This window comes from Sus scrofa, chromosome 8 (assembly GCF_054392235.1).
Source record: "Sus scrofa isolate SSC_HxYL_T2T_F1_AM1 chromosome 8, Sscrofa_HxYL_maternal_Yorkshire_Landrace_v2.0, whole genome shotgun sequence".
In the NCBI taxonomy this organism is placed as follows: domain Eukaryota; kingdom Metazoa; phylum Chordata; class Mammalia; order Artiodactyla; family Suidae; genus Sus; species Sus scrofa.
The window spans coordinates 110,914,003-110,932,245 of record NC_139390.1 but is presented as its reverse complement, the minus strand read 5'-3'; the positions used below and the strand labels follow the sequence as shown (position 1 = coordinate 110,932,245).

General features: G+C 41.6%; 1 long non-coding RNA gene across 14 annotated transcripts in view; it reads left to right on the top strand.

Moving 5' to 3' along the window:
• LOC146400981 (uncharacterized) overlaps positions 1-18,243 on the top strand; it is a 119,233-nt gene that overhangs the window by 30,288 nt on the left and 70,702 nt on the right. For 12 of the 14 annotated variants that reach the window (XR_014813115.1, XR_014813117.1, XR_014813116.1 and 9 more), the window contains one exon: positions 4,594-4,654. The exons of the other annotated variants lie outside the window; for them this stretch is intronic. This is a non-coding gene — a long non-coding RNA (uncharacterized LOC146400981). The remainder of the gene's footprint in view (positions 1-4,593; positions 4,655-18,243) is intronic. 14 annotated transcript variants of the gene reach the window in all.

Sequence of the window (18,243 nt, the reverse complement as noted above, 5' to 3'; positions counted from 1 at the left end):
GGGGTTTTGTGTGAGTGTGTGTGCGATTTTTTTTTTTTATATAATTTTTTTTTTCCCACTGTACAGCAAGGGGGTCAGGTTATCCTTACATGTATACATTACAATTACATTTTTCCCCCACCCTTTCTTCTGTTGCAATATGAGTATCTAGACAAAATTCTCAATGCTATTCAGCAGGATCTCCTTGTATATCTGTTCTAAATTGTGTCTGATAAGCCCAAGCTCCCGATCCCTCCCACTCCCTCCCCCTCCCATCAGGCAGCCACAAGTCTCTTCTCCAAGTCCATGATTTTCTTTTCTGAGGAGATGTTCATTTGTGCTGGATATTAGATTCCAGTTATAAGTGATATCATATGGTATTTGTCTTTGTCTTTCTGGCTCATTTCACTCAGTATGAGATTCTCTAGTTCCATCCATGTTGCTGTAAATGGCATTATGTCATTCTTTTTTATGGCTGAGTAGTATTCCATTGTGTATATATACCACCTCTTCCGAATCCAATCATCTGTCGATGGACATTTGGGTTGTTTCCACGTCCTGGCTATTGTGAATAGTGCTGCAATGAACATACGGGTGCACGTGTCTCTTTTAAGTAGAGTTTTGTCTGGATAGATGCCCAAGAGTGGGATTGCGGGGTCATATGGAAGTTCTATGTATAGATTTCTAAGGTATCTCCAAACTGTTCTCCATAGTGGCTGTACCAGCTTACATTCCCACCAACAGTGCAGGAGGGTTCCCTTTTCTCCACAGCCCCTCCAGCACTTGTTATTTGTGGATTTATTAATGATGGCCATTCTGACTGGTGTGAGGTGATATCTCATGGTAGTTTTGATTTGCATATCTCTTATAATCAGCGATGTTGAGCATTTTTTCATGTGTTTGTTGGCCATCTGTATATCTTCTTTAGAGAAATGTCTATTCAGGTCTTTTGCCCATTTTTCCATTGATTGATTGGCTTTTTTGCTGTTGAGTTGTATAAGTTGCTTGTATATTCTAGAGATTAAGCCCTTGTCAGCTGCATCATTTGAAACTGTTTTCTCCCATTCTGTAAGTTGTCTTTTTGTTTTCTTTTTGGTTTCCTTTGCTGTGCAAAAGCTTTTCAGTTTGATGAGGTCCCATGGGTTTATTTTTGCTCTAATTTCTATTGCTTTGGGAGACTGACCTGAGAAAATATGTGTGTGATTTTTATAGACGCTCCCATGGCATATGGAGGTTCCCAGGCTAGGGGTCCAGTCGGAGCTGTAGCTGCTGGCTACACCACAGCCATAGCAACACAGTATCCGAGATGCATTCTGTGACCTACACCACAGCTGACGGCAATGCTGGATCCTTAACCCACTGAGCGAGGCCAGGGATTGAACCTGTGTCCTCATGGATGCTAGGCAGATTCCTTTCTGCTGAGCCACAGTGGGAACTCAGAAAATTTATGTTTCTAATATGTCATTTTGCATTGTGTTTTTGGGTTGCCAGGACCTTGGGTAAATATCCTGGCATCTGGTACAGTGCATGACACACACTTGTTACCCATTATATTTTTGTTTTGGTCTTGAATAATGACAGACCACTGAGAAAATTTTCAGGAGGTAGAAGTGTGGCTGAATAACATGAAAACTCCCATAAGGTAAAGAATCAGCTTTAAATTATCCACCCTGTGCAGAGGAAACAAAAGGCAGATGTCAGTTATGCCATTAACTAAAACCATTCCTTTGTTTTACTCTCACATCTTCTCATCCCTGAACCCGTACAGTCATAAGCCAAAACTCAATGGAGGTAGGAGGGTTGGGAGGCATGGAGGGTGGCTAGAAAAATGAAAGGAGAGGAAAGGAGATCACGGTATCTCTCCCTTACCCAAATGCAGGCTTCCAGCCTGGAGCAGCCCCTAGCTGGTGAAGGAAAAGCATTAACGCAGTGTGCAGTGCAGTTTTGATTATTTAGAGCCTGAACATACTAATTACCAAAAAGAGACTAATATTATGAGTGAATGTGACCAGAGAACCTCTTCTTAACTAAAGATTAGTAGAGAAGTTGTAGGGCATGTCGAATATTTCATTCAGCATCAGGGGAAGGTCGTACCTAACAGATTTGAACAGGACATCGGGAAATAGAATAAAGTTTTTTTTTTTTTTTAAACTTTGATATCTATTGAGCAGAGTCTTTGAGTGGAGTTGTCCACTTTTTATTTTCTCAGGTCAACACAGTACAAAATAGGCTACCTTCTGTTAGCTCCATTTATTTTTTTCTAAAAGAAAGACATCTGAGTACTCATACATACCCAGAGATAGAGACCAAGAGAAAGGGGGTGGCTAGGGAAGAGAGATAGTAATCCTTGAGTAGTAGGAAGTCCTTTACGTTTATAACTCTGTAACTTTATGAAAAAAATTGACCGCCTTGTCTTGGTTTTTCTCTCTTTTATCAGAGATAATGAAAACCTCATTATTTGGGAACCATCACCCTCCTGTACTTTCAGCTTGGAGAAGAGAAGAGAAGTTTTTGGTTACCCTAAAGTCAAAGTCTAATAGTCTCCCAAATAATCCACTGCTTGTGATGTTTTGTGTATTTAGAAGGCCACGGATGATGGATCCAGTCTTTTTTTTTTTTTTTTCCCCTAGTTTAGGAAAGTAGATGTATGTAGTCACTGGAACAGAAATGTAGTGCAGTATAAAGTATGTGTTTGAGAAGCAAAAAGACTGGATTCAATACTGCCTACCACACCCTTTATACACTATTTAGGACTTTGATCATATGACTTAATCTCTCTGAGCCTCAGTTTCCTTACCTGTAGAATTATTAATTAATTGTAATTATTATTGCCTTCATTTTACGGGTGAGGAAACTGAGGCTGAGAGAGATTGAGTGATATGATCAAGGTAATATGATAATGTAAAAATTGTATAAAGCATGGACCTGAGCAACTAATAGACATCAAGTACTCTGTAAACATTTGTTTCTCTGCTCATTCCCTGAGAAAGACAATCCAATATCAATAATAAGCTTTTGGAAGTATCCCAGGTCTCAAAGCACTTTGATATTTGGTAAAGAAAGTCCACATCAGAGTTCCCATTGTGGCTCAGCGGTTAACGAACCTGACTAGCATCCATGAGGATGCGGGTTTGATCCCTGGTCTCACTCAGTGGATTAAGGATCTGGCGTTGCCATGAGCTGTGATGTAGTCACAGATGCAGCTCGGATACTGTGTTGCTGTGGCTGTGGTGTAGGCTGGTGGCTACAGTTGGGATTGGACCCTTAGCCTGGGAACCTCCATATGCCATGGGTGTGGCCTTAAAGAGACAGACAGACAGGCAGACAGAAAGAAAGAAAGAAAGAAAAAGTCCATGTCTTTCTGGTGTTTATTAGAGAAGTCACTTGAATTTATTTTGGTGTTTGTTTAAGTATTTTGTGACTTGCACTAATGATTAACTTGGGGCTAGGTATGACTTGGATTATTTGCCTGCTAAGGATAGCATGGTGCTTTAGCTCCCTGTGGGAATATAACTTTCCTCTCTGATCTCATAACAATTGAAATAAAAGTGCCTGACTCAAGAAGGTGGAGAGGAGGAAACTGGAATGGCTTCTTATTGTTGTTCACCTCACAGAGCCCTTTATCTCATGGCCACCTTGGCTTCCTAGGAAGAACAGGATAGGATCAGGTGAAAGCACATAGCACCTGGACTGAAGCAGAACTGCTAAAAGAATGGACGTGTTAAACGTTCAGTCTTCCATTTATCAGTGTCATAAGCTAAGTTAGAGTCAGTTGGACATCCCTGTTAATTATGTATAGTGGCATCATTAATGGGGTTTTGTTTTTTTTAATGTTCAAATCAAATTTTTAACATTACACATTATGCAGCTCCTGAAATTTCCAGCTCCCCAGTTCTTACCACTTACCTGGACCCTGTCTAGAAAAGGTTGTACAGAACTTTTGGACCAGAACAGACCTCTTATACTGATGATACAGTTGGGCTGGTCAGCTGAGGGTAGACCCAGTCCTTTATTTTCTCCTTTGATAATACTAGAAGATTTAGGTTCCTGGAGCTTGGAGAAGTGGGTGGATTAGGGGTGTGTGTGTGTGTGTGTGTCAGTCAGGAGATGGAGTGCAGATGCTGTGGAGCTAGAGGGTACTCTCTGTATGGACTTTGTAGTCCCCATCAGTCACTGAGTCGTTTGGAAGCAGTGGAAATCAGCAGACGCTCCTGCTCACCCCTGTCCCATTCCTTCAAGAGAAAGTACAAACCACATTCCTTAAGATGGCTTTGAAGTCCCTACTTTTTTTTTTTTTTCTTTTTATGGCTGAACATGGTGGCATATGGAAGTTCCCAGGCTAGGGATCGAATTGGAGCTGTAGCTGCTGGCCCACACCACAGCCATGCAGGATCATGGCAATGCTGGATCCTTAACCCACTCACTGAGGCCAGGGATCGAACCTGTGTCCTCATGGATCCTAGCCAGATTCGTTACCACTGGGCCACAATGGGAACTCTGAAGCCACTACTTCTATCTGCAGTATCTGGCCTTTCTTTACTGAGAATTCTAAGATCATATTGAACTTCTTGCAGTCCTCAGTCTCTTGAATATGCTTGCTTTGTGTTGCTTCAGGTCACAGCTTGGTCACTGAGTGCTCTGAGAAGCCTGCCCTGAACCACCAAAAGTGAGTCAGGTAAGTCTACTTCTCCCAAATGTAATCACCTCTTAAAGGTCTCAGCAGGGAGTTCCCGTCGTGGCGCAGTGGTTAACGAATCCGACTAGGAACCATGAGGTTGCAGGTTTGGTCCCTGCCCTTGCTCAGTGGGTTAACGATCCGGCGTTGCTGTGAGCTGTGGTGTAGGTTGCAGACGCGGCTCGGATCTCGCGTTGCTGTGGCTCTGGCGTAGGTCGGTGGCTGCAGCTCCGATTGGACCCCTAGCCTGGGAATCTCCATATGCCGAGGGAGCGGCCCAAAGATAATAGCAAAAAGACAAAATAAATAAATAAAATAAAAACCTTTATAAAAAAAAAAAAAAAGTCTCAGCATAGCTCCGAAGAGAGAAAAGCAGATGATTCATGATAACCAAGGAACACTGGTATCATCATGAAGCCCAGAGATACCATGAAGACTGGCAATAGGATGTTTCAAGCTCATCTCAAAGGAATTGCTTTCTAGAGGTCACAGAAATCCTTTTACCACTGTAAAGTAGGAAGGAAAGTCTTTCTAGAGTATTTTTTAAAAATATAATTTATGGGAAATAGGGAGTTCCCGTCGTGGCTCAGTGGTTAACGAATCCAACTAGGACCCATGAGGTTGTGGGTTCGATCCCTGGCCTTGCTCAGTGGGTTATGGATCCGGTGTTTCTGTGAGCTGTGGTGTAGGTCACAGACGCGGCTTGGATCCCGAGTTGCTGTGGCTGTGGTGTAGGCTGGCAGCTACAGCTCCGATTAGACCCCTAGCCTGGGAACCTCCATATGCCGTGGGTGCAGCCCTAGAAAAGGCAAAAAGACAAATAATAATAACAATAATATAATTTATGGGAAATAGCATTTTTAGGTATTTTCTAATCAACTCAGCATTTCTGAATCTTGCTTTTCAGTCCCAAGTAGTGTAACTTTTACATGTCAGAGAAAAACAGTGGTCTCTATTAGGGCCATCTGAGAGAAGGATTTGAGGAACAGATGAAAGGAGTAACAGGAAAGTCTTAAGGTTCTGCAGTGAATGGGGAATAAGGGAGGATTCTCAGTTTACCTACAGAGTTTACTTGATTCTGTTTGAACCATAAGCCTCTAAATTAAATTATGTTAAAGTATGTCTTAGATTTTGTACCTGAGATGTCTGGTTGCTTTTCTTCCAGAAAGACTACAGAGTTAGAGCAGTGCATAGAGGGCTATCTACCAAATAGTGCTGAGTGCTGCCTGCTGATTCTCATTAATAACAAGACAGCCATTTCATAGGATCCACGTGTCAGTTGAACGCTGCATGAAGGAGTGATAACTTCATCTTCTGCCTTATCTTTTTTCATTTGGGTCTGTCCCCCAACTGATGAGTCCCACTCAAGGAATTTGGATGGGGGGTTGCTGATCCCCTGTGCCCCTCATCGCATAGACAGAGGAAGACGGGTTTGCATTATCTCAGCTTCCCACTGCCACATCCATTATGTTTCTGCCTTTTTAATTTTTTTAAGAAAATCTTTTCCTTTTGAGACCATTTCCATTTGGCTGTCACCTTCCAGCCTGCTGCATCACTGTTGTCTATCATCTATCCATGTATTACCTGTCAGGGAATGGATAGATGGTGAGCCTTGGCACCAGGCTCACCATCATCCTTGGTGTCTTGCCATCGTCCTGAGTGAGCTCAAAGTCTATGTGGATAAGCTTGTCACTATGTCCTCATGGTACCTTGATCTCCTCATCCCTAATAACTTTTACTTCTACTGTACTTTATCCACTTACATCCAGGGCTGTAACCTGTGATTTGTCGCTACTGAAATTGTTCCATCTGTGAGATTTAACATGCCACTCTCTGGCCACAACTTTTCATCCTCTCAGCTGCTTTATTTTCTCCCATGACAGCAGTTCTTAGGTCAGAGAGAACTTTAGTCAGTGGTTGCCTCCATTTTCTCCCAAGTTGGAGCCTCCTCCCAGTTTGTTTACATTCTCTATCCAGTCAATACCTGTTGCCAATAAAATAACTCAAATCCTGTGGTGGCCCAGGTGCTGTTATTGATCATGCATGGTTTCCAGTCTCAGCGGAATCATCTGCCCTGGCAAGACTTCTCTGTATGCTAGTCACCTCCCTCCTCATCTGTGACAGTGACTGGATCTTTAATCATTCTCCTGTAGTCTTCTTCCCTTGCCGTCAGCAAATGACCCGCACACTAGTACAAGGGGGAAATAAGCCATCAAGCAATAATTCTCTCACTTTATGCTTCTCATTTTCAGTATTACTTGCTTTCTTTACTTCTAGAACTTCTTTCACCCACTTATTCATTCAGCACATATTAGAATTCCTGCTATGACTTAGGCACCATGCTAAATTATAGAATAAAGAACACATACAGTTTCATTCAAGGGAAAGCAACTCTTGAAATTATAATCTGATACGTACAAATGTTTTTCTTCCTATCTCCGTATCTCCTTTTTAATTATTTGGCTGAGGTGAGATCTTTTCTCCTTCACATTGAGATGATCCAGTCTCTCCCATCTCAAGAAATGAGAAGAACTCTCCCTGGATTCTGTTGACATTTCTGGAGCCTACTCAATCTTTGTCCTTCCCCATATAGCCAGGCTTCTTGAGAAAAGAATCTGTATTGACTCAAACATTCTTATCTTCTGTTAGAGCCTCAGTCTACTGCAGCTGAGCTTTCATATTCATCCCCCACTGAAACTGCTCACTAAGTTCATTGATGAAATTTTGTTCCCAAATCCTTGACCCTTGTTTTATGTTGTTATAGCATTCCAGACCATTGACTCCTCCCTCTTTGAAAATTCTCCTTTTCTTTTCTTGACTTTATCCTTTCTTGATATTCCTCTTCCTTCTCTGCATGTCCTTTTCTGGATCTTTCCTGGGCGACTCTTCCTCAGCCAATACTTTATATTTTGAGGTTGCGCCTTAAGATCTCTTTTTAGTCCACACAATCTACCTGGGCTGTCTTTGCCAGTCCCATGTCTTCACTTTCCTTATGTGTGACTCTAAAATTGTAAGATACAACCCAGATCTCTCTCCTACGGGGTACCCATTCCTTATCAAGTTGCTCTATGTTATTTTGGCTCCTCAAACTCCACAAACCGGGAAGGATTTTGACTTTCTACCCTTCCTTGTGCTCTTCTTGTACATCCTATATCGGTGAATGATACTGCCATCCTAGGAATCATTCTGAGGTCTCTCTTCTCCTTTATCCTTGGCTTTCCATTTTATCAACAAAGTCAATACAGTTTTTACCTCTTAATATCACATAAGCATACATCCCTTCTTCCTTTGTATTCCCAGGTAATCACCCTTTTTCGCCTAAGTAACGATAATCATCTCCTAAATGATTTTCCACTCCTGCTCTCCCAGAATCCAGTTTGTCCAGAGACTATCTTTATAAAATACAAATTTGGCCGTCTCCTGTCCTCACCTGTTCACATTCACTGACGTGCTGTTGCCGTCAGCATAAAGTTCTAAATTTCTTACCTCTCTTGTCCACCCTCTTTTACTCTTGCTTCACCAGAGTGCTATGATCTCTCACATTTCTATCTCTGCACATCCTTTTTTCTCTGCATGGAAATCTTCCCCCTCACCCCATGCTTTTCCTGCATAGCATCCACTCAGCCTTTCAGAAGCAGTTCCAGTAGGCCTGGTTTGCCTCCTTCCTTCCTCTTTGCCTGGGCTAAGTTTTCTTCATGTCTGTATCATCATCATAACCCTTTTCCTTTCCACTTACTGTATTGATTGTAATAGTCTATTATTAACCTGTTTGTTTCTTCTGCTCTTCTACTTTCAGATTTGTGGTTCGAGATGACATAAAATTGATAGATTATGTGCACAGAATGAGTTGAGGTATTCTAATTAATGCTTTTATTGCCCTTCTAGAAGTGTCACTTTTTCCTTCTCTGGCTACAGGATGTGATGAGTATTGACTAGCCAACTGGTTGTTTGATAATGAATAGTACAGCAGTGCTTTTTGAACTATAGTTGCTTTACAAGGCACACATGTACACATATCCATTCTCTCTCAGATTCTTTTCCCATAACGATTATCACAGAATACTGAGTAGCGTTCTCTTTGCTATACAGCAGGTCCCCGTTGGCCTCAGATTATTTTCCATTATAGATGATTACAAGATTTTGAGTATAACTCCCTGTGCTATATGGTGACTTCTTGTTGCTTATCTATTTTATGTATAGTAGTTTTTATCTGTTGATCCCTTAGTCCTAAATTGTCCCTTTCTCCCTCCCTTTCCCCTTTGGTAACCATAAGTATATTTTCTGTGTCTGTGAGTCTGCTTCTGTTTTGTATATAGATTCATTTGTATTATTTTTTAGATGCCACATGTACGTGATATCATACAGTGTTTGTCTTTCTCTGACTTCACTAAGTGTGGTAATCTCTAGGCCCATTCATGGGACTGCAAATGGCATAATTTCATTATTTTTTATGGCTGAGTAATATCCATGTGTGTGTGTGTGTGTGTGTGTGTGTGTAGACATATACCACATCTTCTTAAGCCAGTCACCTGTTGTTGGTCATTCGGGTTGTTTCTGTGTCTGCTGTAAACATTGTGGTGCATGTATCTTTTCAGACCAGAGTTTTTTTTTTTTTTTTTTCCTGGATATATGCCCAGGAGTGGGGATTGCTGATCATATGATAGCTCTATTTTTAGAGTATCTGTCCAGTGTTTTTGATGCAAGGGCTGATTTTGGTATGGATGCCAGCCACACCCTTCCTCAGGGTGTGTTGGCTTTTATCCTCTTGAAAGGGGGTGTGATTGGTGTTGTGGTATCTAGAGCCTTTCTTGGTTGTGAGGTGGGGCCCTCTCTGCTCTGTAGCTGTTGCCACTCTGTCAGGGTGGGGTCGGCCTCCCAGATGTTGGAGTAGAAGCTCTGAAGGCCAGTATTGATCAGACTCTTTTGCCTCTGTGTTTGGTCTCTGCCTCAGAGGAGGTGATTGCTGAAGCAAATGAGGCTTGTGGAATGAGGCTTGCTGTTGTATGAAGGATTGATGACATCCTCTTCTGCCTTATCTGGCAACGCTGGATCCTTAACCCACTGTACCAGGCCAGGAATCAAACCTATGGCCCAGTGCTCCCCAAGACACTGCTGATGCTGTTGTGCTGCTGCAGGAACTCCATGGAGGTCTTTCTTGAAGCTTTGGTTATATAGGAGTACTGATGCCATTTTCTACTTTAGTTTTCCATGAGAATCGTTTTGTAGAAGTATTTTTTGATGTGTTTGTGGGGGGAAGTGAGCTCCAGGTCCTCTTATTCCACCGTCTTGATCCTCACCTCACCCCACTCACTGCTTTCTGTTCTGACACCAAGGTCATGGATTTATCTTGTGCAATATTTTGACTTCCTGCCTGTGTTGCTGAAAGTTGGCCTCTGTCCACCAGTGCCGAACACAGACAGGGAGAGAGAATTTTCTGCTAAGGAGAAAAAAAAAAATAGCTTTATTGCATTGCCAGGCAATGGAGGCCACAGCAGGTTAATGCCCTAAAGACTGTGCCTTCCCTTGCGGGAGAGAATAGGAAGTGGTTCTATAGTAGAAAGTGGAAAGAAGAGCCACAGATAAGGATCAGGATAGATGCAAGCTTTCATTCTTCTTCACAGTTAGTGTTCAGTGGCCCTAGGACTGGTTCTGGTGGTCCTGCTCTCTTGTTTTCATTCATTGGGGGTTTTAGTTCAATAGAAGAACTCAAAGACACTGTTATGTGTATTACTTAAAGAGGAACCAGGACCCTGCCCAAAGGCTGCACTATTGTTTCTTGACTGTTCCTCCCTTGTCTCTGCATCCCCTCTCTTCCATGATTAACAATTGTTGTTACCCTTTGGAACTCAGGGAAGGTCCAGCAGGCTGAAGCTTATTTCCTAAAAATGAGAAATGAGGGACACGGAACTTGTGCCCAAGAGCTCCACAGGGTTCTGCTCAGTTTCACCTGCTATGCAGCCTAGGTGAGGAGTACCTATTTGCAAGCTTTCCAAAAGGAAGTTAATTGCAGATAATTGGCTCCAGAGCTAAAATCCTACAAAGGACTTGGTAAAATCCTACAAAGGACTTTGGCTCCTTGATTAAAAGAAGCAAATTGTCATCTCATAGAGAAAGAGTATTACAGAAATAAAGAACATGTTGTTACAGGAAGGCGGACTCTTCTAGGGCCTGAGAGTGGGCTCTTGTCTAACACTCAGAGATGAATTGTCCTTAGGAGACAAGTACTGACAAAATAAGAGGCTTTATTGGGAAGAGGCACGCAGACAGAGAGCAGCGGAGTAAGGGAACCCAGGAGAACTGCTCTGCCACATGGCTCGCTGTCTCCAATTTTATGGGAATGGGGTTAGTTTCCAGGTTGATTCTGTCCCGTCATCTTGCTTGGCCTGTGCTTGGTCTGGCCCAGGCTCCTTCTTGGTGGCATACACACCTCTCAGCCAAGATGGCTTGCAGCGCCAAGGATCCTGGGAGGTTGATTGTCTCCCAGATTCTTCTGTTCCTTATCAGGGCCTCCTGCTGTGAGACAGTTCATGCAAAGGCTGTTGTCCTGTGTGTCCAAGGTGGGCAGTTTCAGTCAGTGGTCCCCTAACAATGATACCAGTTGCAGGAAAAACATCAGTTGTTTTTGCTGTACCTTTATTTATTTATTTATTTTTCAAAACAAAGCAAATATATTTCATTTTCGGAGTTCCCGTCGTGGCGCAGTAGTTAACGAATCCGACTAGGAACCATGAGGTTGCGGGTTCAATCCCTGCCCTTGCTTAGTGGGTTAACGATCCGGCATTGCTGTGAGCTGTGGTGTAGGTTGCAGACGAGGCTCCGATCCTGAGTTGCTGTGGCTCTGGCGTAGGCCAGCGGCTACAGCTCCGATTCGACCCCTAGCCTGGGAACCTCCATATGCACATATGCACATCAGTGCAGGTTTAGCCTCTGGAATGACCATGGACCTCAAAACGAAATGAGTGAAACAAGAAAATGGGAATGTGTTTTGCTATACCTTTAATATATAGCTTTATCTCCTTGCCACAGAGAATCACACTTAGTGGGGAGAGTACCATGGCTGTATCTACTCACTGTAGACAATTTTGAATGTATAGCTAAGCACATAGAAAAGTAAAAATTACTCAGGGTATCATCTCCTAAGGTAATCAGTGCTAGCATTTATATATGTGTGTGTATAGATGTATTTATGTATACACATACCCATTCATTTATATAAAATACAAGTTTTACACATGTAGATGAAATCATATTACATATGCTGTTTTGTAAATACTTTAAAAATTAACAACTGTCTTAATTTTCTTATTTCATTAAATGTTCTGTATCATTAAGAAATTTTTAAAAATTGTTTTAATGAGCAGTCAATGCAGATAACTTAGAAAATATTAAAAAGTCTGAAGAAATAGATTAATCAAGGACTCAATACCACCGGCTGATCATAATTACTATAATCTTTATATATGATTCTTTCAGTTTTAAGTATATGTATATGTGTGTACACTCACACACTACATGTATTTGTGTGTGTATTTTTATATATTCCTATGCATGTCTATGTATATAAATTTTTAGGCATACGAATACGTAGGTATGTATATGTGTATACTCACATGTGTTTGTGTGTCTGTAGATGCCCATACATATGTCTTCATTTGATCAGGTTTGTATTTTAGAAGGCTTCATTCGGCACCAAATGTAAAAAGGATTTGAGGGGCATATCTGGAAGAGAAGGCTAATTAAGTATTACTGTAATCTTGCTGAGACATGAGGACTGAAAATAAGATGGTGAAAATGAGATTGGAGAAAAGATAACTGCAGGTATGTGGGAACGCCCTGGTAGTATCAGGGACTGGCATAGCATACAAAGACAACAGATGACAGATGTACAGATGGATATGGTATCTCCCAAGGGCATCAGGGCACAGTATTCTCTTTTCATCTAGTTCATCTGTATGGGAGACCAACCTTTGAAATAGAGATAAAGTCCCTAAACAACATCATTCAATCAGACATTGAAATTTGCCCCAGTGAACATTTCTACCCTTTTTTTTTTTTTTTTTTTTTTTTTTTTTTTTTTTTTTTTTTGTCTTTTTGCTATTTCTTTGGGCCGCTCCAGCAGCATATGGAGGTTCCCAGGCTAGGGGTTGAATCGGAGCTGTAGCTACTAGCCTACACCAGAGCCACAGCAACGCGGGATCCGAGCCGCGTCTGCAACCTACACCACAGCTCACGGCAATGCTGGATCGTTAACCCACTGAGCAAGGGCAGGGACCGAACCCGCAACCTCATGGTTCCTAGTCGGATTCGTTAACCACTGCGCCACGACGGGAACTCCATTTCCACCCTTTTTGATAGGAATTTGCTTCTCAACTCATCTCCCTATTAAGGAAACAGATTATTTTAACTGGAATCACTCTCTTTAGTAACTTAAATTGCCTTTTACTATCTATTTTTTTTTTTTAATTCACCCCTTCTTTAGCCTGTCCATCCTTCTGTAACCATAAGTTGAATAAGCACAATGTGCGGAGTTTAACTGAAATGGAAATTTATTTTTGTCTTTATCCTTCACTGGGAGAAGTTTTATTTCCTTTCCCTCCATAAAAGCCTTGGTTTTAATTCCCATGGTTTTTTGGACCATTTAAATAATAAAATGTTCTATCAAGGCCTCCAAGTCACACAATCTTAGGGGGCACCGTTTACACTGTAGTCTTTGTAAATGATAGACTCCTGCAGCCCAGCTCCAATAGATTATAATGAGAGTGGTGCCACTGGAGTATTACAGTATGGCCTTGAGTCCTAAGGTCACTTTAATATCAAAATTATAGTTTTAATGTAGTATTCAGAAATCTTTTATCTACCGTATTGAAGAATATTTTGCTCTTTATTCAGTTAAGATCCCTCCTACCCACCTCACCTTCATTCCAGGCCTGGCTGTGTGCATGCCTACAGTCTTCAGGGAAGAGTATGCTCTAAACCTTCTTGCTTAACCCCTAGGACTGTACAGTAGGGAGGAGGGCAGAGGAGTGGGACCCCTCTGATAGCCCTGTCCCTCAGTCTCACTCTCCACCTGTGGCAGTGCCTCACCTTCAATTGGCTACTCCCATTACATCTTGACTTCTGCCTTGCAACAGTTATTCCTAGGTTGTCTTCACTCTTCTCAGACCATCCTGTTGGACAGGATACCTTTTAAATGATCCCAGGTGGATCTTTCTACCATTAGCTTTCATCTAGTCTCTAGAATTCCCATCCTTTTGACTTAGGATTAGAGGAGAGTGCAGTACCTTCCTAGTCACCCACCCATGTCCTGCTGTCATAGATTGCTTTAGCAGGTATAGGTGAGGGCCAGGCATTATGACCTTGTGCCCCTCAGTCAGGACTCAGACTGCAGTGAAGCTAGTGAGGCCTTGAGTGCAGAATTAAAGAGGGTGTCAACCCCCCCCAAAAAAAAAACCAAAAAAAAACCCCAAAACTCAATAGGAGTTCCCATTGCGGCACAGTGGAAACGAATCCAGCTACTATCCATGAGGATGTGGGTTCGATCCCTGGCCTCACTCAGTGGGTTAAGGATCCGATGTTGCCATGAGCTGTGATGCAGGTCACAGACACAGCTTGGATCCCTTGTTGCTGTGGCTGTGGCATAGGCTAAGGGCTATAGCTCTGATTTGACCCCTAGCCTGGGAACTTCCATATGATGGCAGTGGCCCTAAAAAGCAATCCACCCCACCACCAAAAAACCCCTCTGCAATAAATAAACAGTATTTTAATGCAAAAATAAATATTAATGCAAAAAAGCATGATGAACAAGATAGAAAAATTTTAAAGACAAGGTTAGTGCTGGAGTTCTGGTTGTGGTGCAGCAGAAATGAATCCAACCTGTATCCATGAGGATGTGGGTTCAATCCCTGGCCTCATCCAGTGGGTTGGGGATACAGCATTTCCATGAGGTAGGTGTAGGTCTCAGATTTGGCTCAGATCTGGCATTGCTGTGGCTGTGGCACAGGTCGGCAGCTATAGCTCTGATTCGACGCCTAGCCTAGGAACTTCCATGTGCCTCGGGTGTGGCTCTAAAAAGCAAAACAAAACAAAACAAAAAAGACAAAATTAGTGCAGGAGATATTGAGTTCCGTGGTTCTCTTGAAGAATATTGCAAAAAACCCAGATCATTGTTCCCCCATAATACGTCTTTCTTTCCAATGAAATAATCCTCAAAAAATGCTCTCAGTTGCCACCATCTTTTATATCTATGTTGACATTTAGGCTCTATGCTCCAACAGCTCACTGTTTTGTTTTTTTTTTTTTTTTTTTTTTTTTTTTTGGCTGCTCCATGGCAAATGGAGTTCCCAAGCCTCACAGTTGTGATCTACGGTGTAGCTGAGGCTATGCTGGATCCTGTGCTGGGCTGGTGGGGGATCAAACCTGCATCCTGGTGATTCAGAGAAGCCATGGATACTGTTGTGCCACAACAGGAACACCTCAGCAGCTCACTTTGAAATGTGTTTTGTATATTGCTGCATCAGTGAAATTTCCAGTTTATAGTTATCCATCTGTCCATCTACCCATCCACCCATCAACCCATCCGTTCGTCTATTGGGGTTGTGTATGAACGAGAATAAAGACATGGTAATGATTAATTCATTTTAAGAGATGGTTAAACTAATGACTGTTAAATGGAAATGTTTAGAGTCACAAAGAGAATTCTAAATTGGTCTGCCTCACCAAGCAGGCCCTGAGCACAGCTTGACATGTAAAATGAAAGGGAGCCACAGTGCATTCTACTTTCCTGTTAGGAGTGTCCCATAAAACATTGTCATGCTATCAGCTCTTCTGTTCTGCTTACATCCACACCTGTGTAGAGTCAGAATCTTGTGAGCTGTTCTGAAACTGCTGGTTCCATAGTTTGTGATCAGTTTGTCAATGTAAACAGAGACCTGTTACATTAGAATGAAGTAGAAGTAGAATGATGAATCTGATCTTGTTCAAAGCAAAATTAAGGACCCTTCAAGCTAGTTGGATTGTCAGTTCCTTTGTAAAAAGTGTTTTTATTATTGTTCAGCTGCCTTAGAGATAGTGTTAACAAAGGATTAAGTTAAACTTTGTATCAAGGAGTTCGATAGGCATGTCAATGTAGACATGGTGATTTTTTTTTTTGAAATTTATTTTCAGAGGTTTTTTTTTAAGTGAATGTATTAAAGGAGTAATTTAATCAGTAAATATTTGCTGTCTATTTAGCTTGCTTCTTACGGAACAGTTGGCTTCAGTGATTTAGAGTGGTCAGAGACTATTGTCAAAAATCAGTTCAGGCATTGTCAGCCTATTTGTGTAACCCAGTACAAATCACTGAGTTTTCTTCTTGCGTCCAACTTCATTGTATTGTTCTGCAGAGTGTTCAGTTGTCAGCTCTGTTTGCCTTGGCCAGTTGAATGACCCTGCTCCATAAGTACAACCTACAATGCATTTGGCTTAGTAAATTAAATAAACTAAACTGTAATATGCTGGCCACAGAAAGGAGGATTTTATAGGACCATTCCTGCTTGAAAGAGCATAATTGGCATTTGAAATGGTTATAATCCAAAAAGTTATCTTAGCCCAAGGCATATGACCTCTGAGACCCCACATACCAAAAATTTTACTGTGTAAAAATGACCCATTTAATACAAAAACAAACACATAAGTTGAATTGAATTTCACTCCATGATGTTTTCCTGAAATACGTTGTCTAAAGACATCTTGCATATCAGTTCCTGACCATATTTAAACCCAGTTATAATAGGCCTCCTGCAGTGAAAGGCTAACTTGTTCAAAAAATAACTTAGGGCCCAGTGACACCAGGGAGTCTATGGCCCCATTGCCGTGAGTGAGCAGAAGGTCAGTGAAAGTAAACCCCTATCTAGCAAACATTTTGCAAAGAATAAAATGGGAATCTAAAAAACATGTACAAGTTTATTTAATGTTTTATTAACATTAGCATTGATATGAAAGAAAACATTTCACATATATAGCATAAAGAATAACCAAATAAATCTCATTTTAGCCCCTTCTACTTTAAAAAGGAGAGTAGCACTGTAGCAGTCCTGTGCCATTGGTACTCATTGTTCCTGGAAAGCACTAATGACATCTGCTGTAAGCACCCAAAGGTGCTTTTGCTTTCAGGCTTTTCTATGATCACAGAAACATGCTTAGCCCCTGCAGGCAGGGCGTGCTGGAAGAGCCAGGGCATCAAGACCACCAGGAGCAGCCCACAACTCATAATGGACAGGAGCTGGTAGCTAAACATCCAAGCTTCCTTGCCCCTCAGGATGCCTTTGAGATATATTCTATGCAGTCTTCAAGAGTTCCCAGTGAAACTGAGCATTGGTTGCTCATGGTAATAAACTGGTTATTAAGTCACCCTTGTTTAACTTCCTACCTTTCCCTTTCCATTTCATTTCCTTACTCCTTTACCAGTGTTTCCTGGGATAATCTCCAAATAAGATACAGTTTGATCCTTCGACAAAGTGAGGTTAGGGTGGCAGACCCTCTGTGCAGTCAAAAATTCACATACAGCTTGTATTAGCACCCTGTATTTGTGGGTCCTCCATATTCGTGTTTCCTCCAGGTCTGTGGTTCTGCATCCACGGATTCAACCAACCTCAGATCATGTAGCACTAAAAATTTACTACAGAAAAAAAAAAAAAATCCATGCGTAAGTGGACCTAAGAAGTTCAAACCCATGTTCAAGGGTCAGCTGTACTTAGCCTCAAATTCTTGCATCAGGGTTTGCTTCTGGGTATTCTTAACAGTCACCAATACTGTTGAAGTTCTCCATTTTCAGCCCCAGTTTCAACTATCTCCCCCAACCAAGGGTAACTACTGCTTTGATTTTTTTAATGTTTTTTTTTTGAACTGACTAAATTAATTTCATACAGTTTGCATGCTTTTGCAACTTGTAAGAAATTAACCATTGTGTTTCTAAGATTCATCGAACTGGTTACTTCTAGATTTGTGCAGTTATGTCAGTTCTGCCATGAATCAGCACATCTGTTCTGGTACCCATGTCAGGAGGTTAGGAGCAAAACTGTTTGTAATAGACTCCACATTTTCATTTCTTAAAATCACATTTTCTCATAAAGGAAGCATGTTTATTTAATACGTCTCATTTTATTTTCTTTCAAAACCGCACTAAAGCTCTTAAAAAGGCAAAAATGCAGAGATGGGGAAAAGAGATGAAACAATATCAGTGCATATTTAAAATCTGCAAAGTAGGAGTTCCTGTTGTGGCGCAGTGGTTAACGAATCCGACTAGGAACCATGAGGTTGTGGGTTCGGTCCCTGCCCTTGCTCAGTGGGTTAATGATCCGGCGTTGCTGTGAGCTGTGGTGTAGGTTGCAGATGCGGCTCAGATCCCGCGTTGCTGTGGCTCTGGCGTAGACCGCTGGCTACAGCTCCGATTCGACCCTAGCCTGGGAACCTCCATATGCCGCGGGAGCTGCCCAAGAAATAGCAACAACAACAACAACAACAAAGACAAAAAAAGACCAAAAAATTAAATAAATAAATAAAAAATAAAATAAAATAAAATCTGCAAAGTAGATGGTGAGTGTTACTTTGTA